Source organism: Mustela nigripes, chromosome 12, assembly GCF_022355385.1.
Source record: "Mustela nigripes isolate SB6536 chromosome 12, MUSNIG.SB6536, whole genome shotgun sequence".
NCBI lineage: Eukaryota > Metazoa > Chordata > Mammalia > Carnivora > Mustelidae > Mustela > Mustela nigripes.
The window spans coordinates 123,362,753-123,371,921 of NC_081568.1; positions in this window are offsets into that span (position 1 = coordinate 123,362,753).

The window sequence follows — 9,169 nt, forward strand, 5'->3', positions numbered from 1 at the left end:
ACAGGACGGCTACATTCTTTGCGGCTCATCAGCACTCTTGGTAATTTTGCCCTGTCCGGTACAGATAACATTAGAGCTTGGTTGACAGCTGAAAGCCGTATGGTGGAGAGAGGAGGTCGTCATGCAACTGGAGCCAGCTGCCTTAAACCGGTCAATACCCACCAAGCTAGGTACCCCTATTCTGCAGTTGATGCTGCTGTGGCTACGGGTGAGTGGCCCCAGACTTCCCAGCTCCTGTAGAAAGGCTCCTAGCGGCCTCCGCAAAAAGTACAGAAAGCATCTCCCTCAAACCATGGTCGAGGAGAGAATGTAACCAAGTTTGTTGGGTGATGCTTTCAGTTTTGTTCCCAATCTAGTCAGGAACATGCCTAGATATTTTAGATGGCAGGTTCCTCTAGAGCAAGGCACTATTGACATTTTGAGCTAGATCATTCTCTGCTGTGGGGGCTGTCCTGTGCATTGTATGATGTTTAGCAAAATTCCTGGCCTATTCTAAGAAATGACAGTAGTGGGACTTTTCTTGGGTAACTTTTCTTGGCTGAGAACTACTCCTGTAGAGTGGAGAATATTTTATATATATATATATATATATATATATATATATATATATGTGTGTGTGTGTGTGTGTACATATATTTTTTATCTATTTATATTTATATTTATACAAACTCAAATCATCTTCCCAATAGCATCACATAAAAAAATCCATGAATCTTATATGCATTGAGAATCCATATGTTCCAGAAAGTGAATTAAGTGCCTCCACATATCTTAATGTATTTATTCTTCCTTACATGTAAGGTAGGGATTACCAGAGGGCATGGAGAGAATGCAGATGCAGAAAAGTTAATTAACTTCCTGGGATTCAAAATTAAAGGTTATGGCACTAAGCAATAACAATTTTATACCTGTTGTAGGTACAGTCATATCTCACAAAGATCTAATAACATCAGACTAACTTTGAATCTACTAACACAGTGTTAGATACCTTTGTGTAAGTATCGGTCCTCTAGAACTGAGCCTAGTCAGGAGTTCTGCATTTAGAAGAAATCATAAGCAGCATAACAATCACTTGATTCTATAAAACATTTGACTTAACACTAAAATAATAGGAATTGCTTGGATTATAGAAAACATTTAATTTATATGTTCTTACAAATTATAAAACAACTCCATGTGACACAACCACTATAATCATCATATTCTAGAACTTGTACTTCTCTAAGTTTACCCAGATACATAGCCAAGCACCACTGAGAGGAAACTGCTTTGCTGTGGGAATTAGAATGGAGATTGGTAATGCACGCATTCCTGCCGGCACCAATCTCTTGGGTTCTGTGTTTACCTTAGTCACTCCACCATTGCATCTGCCATAGCTTCCTGCTAGAGTACATGAACCGCAACTTTAGAAACTTGGCCTGGGTAAGAATATTTGATCTGGCTCTTTTTAAAATTTTAAAAGTATTTCACAAGATTACCTGTCATGTCTTATTTTTTTTTTTTTTAAGATTTTTTTTTTTTTATTCGACAGAGAGAGATCACAAGTAGGCAGAGAGGCAAGCAGAGAGAGAGGAAGGAGGAAGCAGGCTCCCTGCTGAGCAGAGAGCCCGATGCGGGACTGGATCCCAGAACCCTGAGATCATGACCTGAGCTGAAGGCAGAGGCTTAACCCACTGAGCCACCCAGGCGCCCCTCATGTCTTATTTTTAAAAAGGAAACTTAAAATAGCCTTAGAAGAATCTTGTTTTAATAATGAAGATAATTTACCAAAAAACTATGCTTAATTAAGGAACCCTGAAAAAAAATTTCAATAAAAAGAAGTTTAGAACTATATATTTAGAAAAGTAACCTGGAGTTACTGTTACTGTTAAATGTTTTAGAAATAAATTTTACTAAAACATTATGACAGGGGCACTTGGGTGGCTCAGTGGGTTAAGCCTCTGCCTTCGGCTCAGGTCATGATCCTTAGGGTCCTGGGATTGAGCCCCACATCGGGCTCTCTGCTCAGCGGGGAGCCTGCTTCCCCCTTTCTCTCTGCCTGCCTCTCTGCCTATTTGTGATCTCTGTCTGTCTAATAAATAAGTACAATCATTAAAAACAAAACAAAGCAAAGCAGTATGACAGCAAAGAGAGAAAATGTTATTGATAACTTACGAAAAGTTCTCACATTTTAAGAAAAAAGGACAACTCAATACGGTAGAATAATTCACGGGGAAAAAAAGGTCACATGGCCAAATACACATGGAAACATGCTCAAATACAATATTAATATTAAGAGAATTCAAACTAATACAACATAAATGCTTTTCATCCATTATTGGAAAATGTTCAAGTGTGAAAATGTGGGGAAAGTATGTTTTTATTCATTATTGATGAAAAGAAAAATCTACAAAGGTAAAACATAATTTGACAATTAAAATGAAAATTTATACATTTGGCTACCATTAACAAGAACATGTAATATACCAGTGATGGAACAAAAGAGATGTCTCTATCTCCCATAAACCAGGCCTAGAAATAAAAATATGTAATGTGATGAGGACACCCCACAGTCATCAGGTTCTGATGTCTGCTCCTGCCTTCCTTAGCCCCCGGCTTACCTCTCATGACTCAGGTAAATGTTTGAGTTCCAGCCACCACACCTACACTTCAATTAGTATGCAAAAGAAAAGGCATCAAAGGGCTTATCACCTTCATTTAAGGACATTTTCTAGAAATTATGCTTATAATCATCACTTAGCCATTTTTAACTATAAGAAATAAATACGTTCGGGGCACCTGGGTGGCTCAGTGGGTTAAGCCTCTGCCTTCAGCTCAGGTCATGATCCCAGGGTCCTGCTCAGCAGGAAGCCTGATTTTCCCTCTTCTTCTCCTGCCAGTCCTCCTGTTTGTGCTCTCTCTCGCTCTCTCTCTCTCTGTCAAATAAATTTTAAAAAATCTAAAAAAGAAAGAAAGATGCTCAACCGAAATATAAGGAGTTTATTACTAAAGAGGAAGGTGAAATGGTTATTAAGAAATGACTAGCCACTATCCTTTGATAGAGCAAAAGAGAAAAGGAATAGCATACAAGGATTATGTTCAAAGATATTTGCTGTTGTGTTGTTTACAGTAGAAGACAAGTGGGAACTCAGTAAATGTCCATTCATCAGAGACTCTTAAATAACATGGGGTATATTTACATCAGGTAATACTTGAAAAGTAATCATTGAAATGCAATAATCAAAGCTGCACAGATGCCTTAGAAGTATTTCTATGGAGTATTGTGAAGTATGAAGACAAATGAGAATCAGACACGTGGCCTATAACCATTATTATCTTGTGGTGATCAGCAAATGCATTGATAACTGAGAAGACATTTTGAAGCCTTTGGAGTGCCAAGAAAATGTTTTTAAAAGATTTTATTTATTTATTTGACACAGAGAGACATAGCAAGAGAGGGAACAGAAGCAGGGGGAGTGGGAGAGGGAGAAGCAGGCTTCCGGCTGATCAGGGAGCGCGATGCGGAACTTGATCCCAGGACTCTGGGATCATGACCTGAACTGAAGGCAGGTGCTTAATGACTGAGCCATCCAGGTGCCCCTGGAGTGGCAAGACATTAAAGGCATCTTGATGTAAAACCCATAATCAAAATTACAGATACTTGACTGACACCTTTATTAGATAGTCTAACGTTTTTGGTATGTCTCTTGTACTGCATGGACTAGAAATCGATACATCGTATCTCCCTGACTCCTATATTTTTGGGGTTCCTTTGGATGCATTCCTAGGAAACTAGAATTTAGACATGAAGGAAGTGGGAGGAGCAGCAGCACATAAAGGGCCATTTTCCTGGTGTGGCTCATGGCCCAGCCAGCCATGTCCTGGAGGGGGCAGCGTCTTCTTCATCACAGAGGCAGTAGCTGCCTTGACTGTACAGGTCTGTGGGGTCATTTGAGAAATGTTTCTGGAAGCTTAGCCTGAAGTCTGTTTTATCAGCTAGGCTGATCATTCTTCACATCATTCAGTACTCTGTAATACTTCCCTTTCTGCTTAAATCAGCAAGAGTAGATTTTGTTCTTGAAAAATAAACCCTATCTAATGTACTTTGGCTTTTTGAATCTGAAAAGATTGTCTGTACCCCTATTATAATCCTTAAAATTTGAAATATGCCAGTACTCATACAACTTTAAGATTTATAGTTTTGCTAAAATGACTGAATCAGATCACGGCATGGCAGATTAAAAACTATGCGATAAGAATATAATGTCTCTAAAACTCTGATGCTTTATTGCCTGTTGGACTAATTTCCTAGTCTCTCCCCTTTTTCTTAGCTTTAGCAATTAAAAGACTAGACTTTATTAGTCAAGTATCTATTCATTAAAATCTTGTGGATTATAGCACTGTCTTTGTATCTAGGGAGAAAGTACGCAGATCCAGAATGCTGCCTGACTTATGTTCCATTCCCTCCCACCCATGTGGCCCATTGCAGCCTTATCATGGGAGTAATAAAGCATATTATTCACATTTATAAGTATATAATAATGAGGGGAAAAAATGACTTTCCACCAATATATATATATTCAGCCAACTGAAGGCCAGACTTTCTGGAACTAGCAGTAAAGTTGAAAAAATGTGTTTCAATAGCACATCCTTTCATCAACTGAAGAATTGTTACTGTATAAACCCAACAGTTTGGTAACTGATGAAGAGGATGAGAATGACATTGGAAAATTGTGCCGTCATCTAGAGAAGCATAGCCCACAGCATCTACGCTCTTTGAATTGTCACCTGCCTATAAATTTTCTGCCATGTGCCCAGTCATTTACATCACGAGGGGAAGGGGTAAGGAAAGAAGGTGCTACTGGGAAGACAAAAAAGAGTTAACCTGTGTGGCATTGACCGCAGACAAGTCTGGGCTGTCTTACAAGAACCAGATTCAAAATCATTGCCAGTGAATGTCATTCACTTTCCCTAGAATAAAACACAATAGCCGTATAATTTCCTTAATCTCTTGTGTGACTTTCTTTCCACGTATTACGTTTCCATCCCTCATTTCTTTTGTCTCATTTCATGTCTTCTATTATAGTGGCTTTAATATGCTTACTCCCCAGTCTCTTATTGGCCTTGCTTCAAATCACTTACTGTAGGTAATTAGCTTTAGTGTGTCTGAGCCCCTGTTATCTCTGCCTGCTCTGTTCACAGCAGCCTTTTATGAGTTCCCTTCTTCATTTAGAATGTAAAAGAGTCGGAATAGAATCAATGTCTGCCGAGAACTATATGGTTTAGTTTGTTCATAATTTCAAGCAACTAATTGCTCTGCTTCGTGTTCTTGATTAAAAAACACAAATCCAGTGGCAGGAACATTGTTTAATTAAAAAATACTGATTGAAGTCAATCTAACATTAAGGAGAGGAAGGGGCTACTGTGTAACTGAATCAAATACAAAACGAAACATGAAGCCACCGCAGGAATGAGTGTGTCGTGTAAGATATTCTTCCACCTCAGGGTAGATTTAACCCTGATCACTGATTTTGCTTCTGTCAATATGGAAGAAAATACTAATATAAAGCAGGCATCGGAGAGTGTGGTTAGAAAATCCTGAGAACATTCACGAGCATTCACACGTGTCGAATGTGGCACACGGAGAGCCAGAGACTGGATCCAAAACAGAAAAGTATAAAGGAAATCATCACAATGGGATTTCAGTTGAAGCAGGAAAACATTCCAGGAGACACTACCTATCCATATTGTCTCTTCAAACTGGAAGAAAAGTGGAGGGAGCCCAGTTATCATGGCTCTGGCCAGATCACCATTCTAAGCAATAAATTTGGAGCATAGAAACTATAGGAGTCTGTAAGGGAACAGAGTGCTGGGGAGGAAGGGTTCTCCCCCACTGAAAGCCCAAAGTCACCTGTCCTTCACCCACCACTCCAAAGAAAGCTTTCTTACTTTCCATCTGCTGGATAGCGGCATGGCATCAGCTTCTAAGGAGAGACCATCCAATAAATTATACTGAAGAATCAGAGCTTTGGGATTCTAAGCTAAGTTGCAGAATTCCCACACCATGTGATTAAAATATATTTTAGATTTGGTGATGTGAACTCTGGAGATTCTCTTTAACACAAGCTCAGAAGAGAGATTTAAACTCCAGTTCCTCCATTAACAGCTGTACACTCCCTGTTGAATTTTCTCCTTCCCTATGCCCACACCTGGCATATCAGAAAAGTAAACATAATGCTTCCAAACTCCAACTCATAATAGAGGAGGAACAAATCACATATAAAAAGCCATTCACTCCATATGAAATCCTACCATGACCTCCCGTGACACTTAGAATTAAATCTAACTCATTAATCCTGGTTGTTATGAACTAAATTGTGACCCTCCAAAATTTATATGTTGTAGCCCTAACCCCCAAAGCTTAGAATGTGGATATATTTGAAGATAAAGACTTTAAAAAGTAATTAAGTTTAAATGACATCATCAGGGTAGGGCCCTAGTATAATCAGACAACGGTCATTTTAAGAAGAAACACCTGGGGTGTGTACCCAGAGAAAAAGTCATCTGAAAGCTGAGGAGAGAGACCTCAAGAAAAATCAGACCTGCCAACATCTTGACCCTGGATTTCTAGCCTCCAGAACCTTTTAGCCTCCTAAGTTTCCGTTGTTTAAGTTGCCTAATCTGTAGTATTTTGTTATGACAGCCCTAGTAGATTCATATTCTGGTGTATAAAAATGTGTACAACCTGAACCTAATTTCCCAATCCCTCTTATTCATGGTAGCCCATTTCTATTTCTATCTTTTCACCCCTTAAAATGTTCCAATCACCCCCCCCGGCCCAGCACGAAGCCCTTGTTTTTCTTCTCAAGATTGCCCTATGGGCAGTCATTCTTGTCATTCTGATCCCTGCTCAAATGACAGAAAAAAGTCCTCTCTGGTTACCCAGTATATCCCACATCATCTGTACCTAGAACCCTGCCAGGGATGCAGCCAGCACTTGATAAATATTCACTGAAGGAATGGAAGAGATGACAAGGGAGTCAGAATTATAAAATGAGTAAGTTCCCACCAAATGATAGCAACTCCCAAGCATGAGGAAGAGGGAGAGAAGTGGTATAGCATCTCTGCCACCATTATGTGAGTGTAAGGAAGGAAGGGAAAAAGCAAGTGAGGGAGGAAAGGAACTTGAAAAAGAGAGGCGAAAAATTGGACTTAGAAGAAGCCATTGAAAACACACACACACACACACACACACACACACACACACACATCCCCTGAGTCCCTCTCATTAGCAAAGCATTTAATATGAACCTAAACCTAATGAAATATAAGCAAAAAGATGTTACACCAACAGAATGAGATGAAAAGAGAAATGCGGATCAGAGAAAACAACACAACAGACACAACATATAAGTTGGAAACAGACACCAACCAACACCAACACAACACAACACAACAGATACAATATATAAGTTAGGAACAGCAAGCACTAGAAATGATAGAGCCAAAAAATCAGATTGCTGATGGGGAATAAAGGGTTGAGATAGCCACAGTGTGCCGGGCTAAACCGTCCAATGAGTGGGTAGGGGAGGTGGGTCAGGGAGAGTGGCCATAAGAGAGAGCAGAATGCAAGCCGCCCTGTATTTATGATCTCTGCGTTCTGGTTTCATTATGTAAAAAATATCGTGCTTTTATTAGTCCCTTTGCATGGCTTAGGCAAGGAGGGCACGCGGTCTGTCTGCTCAGTGAAAGTCTAACATCCTTGCCTCCTCTTGTTCCGTCAGTTCTGTGGTTTGGTTAGTGCTGCTGGTCTCCTTCTTTCTGAGTGTCAGCACGTTTGGAACAGGCACAGTTCTCCGTGCAGCGACCCAAGTCACTGCTTGGCAGACCCCCAGTGGTAACCAGTTTAGGGCCCTGCTCTAAGCCTTCTCCACCTGCCACAAGGGAAAAAGAAAAGCCCTGTCTCTATCTCAACTAATTCAGAGCATAGGAGGACCTTTTGTAGCAGTGTACTTCTCTGTTCATTTGTGGTCATGTGAGACTGAAACTTTCCATTATGACTCGGGTTTTTTGTCATTCTCCTCTTATAATCAGAGTTACATGACAATGTATTGATCAGATTTTCAGATACCAAACAATTCAGGTTGTTTATCTAGCCCTCAGAGGAAGAGTACCCGGCAAGGTGTCTCTGATTCTATAATGAGTCGATTAGTTACAGAATTTATTTCCTTTAGCTGATATAAGACTCTAATCTCCTAAAGTTATTTTAAAACAAAGATATTTGCAGAAACCTGCATGATAAGTCTTGGTTTCTAAGATATTAAAATCTTCCTTATGTATTTTGTTATATTAGTTTGTTATAGTATTGAACTAATTAGTTTTATTCCTAAACTACATATATATGATGCACGTCGATAAAGTTTATTACTAGGACTCATCACTATCATTACTATGATTTTTTCAAACAAATTTTTAAATATTCTTAGGAGAACATTCCAATTGCTGAATTTCTTTAGATGAGGCAATATGCAAAAATGAATTGCTTCTCAGATTCTGATAGGTTGATCAATACCTAGGCTACTAAAATTTATAGTGTATCATCACATAATTACATATATAATTTAAATGTGTATGTCTATATATATAACATACATAAATATATATACATAATTACATATGCGTATCATCTTCATATAAATGAATATAGTGCATATACACAAATATAATTTCCATAATGTCCACATATATCTATGTTGGTTGTAAAGATATTTGAACTAATCAAATAGATTTTGTCTGATATACATTTACTCATATAGAAATATTTGTTGCCTTCATATAGGAAAAGGAATGCTGTCTTATCATATAGTTCTTATATACCATGTTTATTATTTTCTCTTATATTGTAGCATATATTTTCCTCAGGTTATATACATAATTACATATGCGTATCATCTTCATATAAATGAATATAGTGCATATACACAAATATAATTTCCATAATGTCCACATATATCTATGTTGGTTGTAAAGATATTTGAACTAATCAAATAGATTTTGTCTGATATACATTTACTCATATAGAAATATTTGTTGCCTTCATATAGGAAAAGGAATGCTGTCTTATCATATAGTTCTTATATACCATGTTTATTATTTTCTCTTATATTGTAGCATATATTTTCCTCAGGTT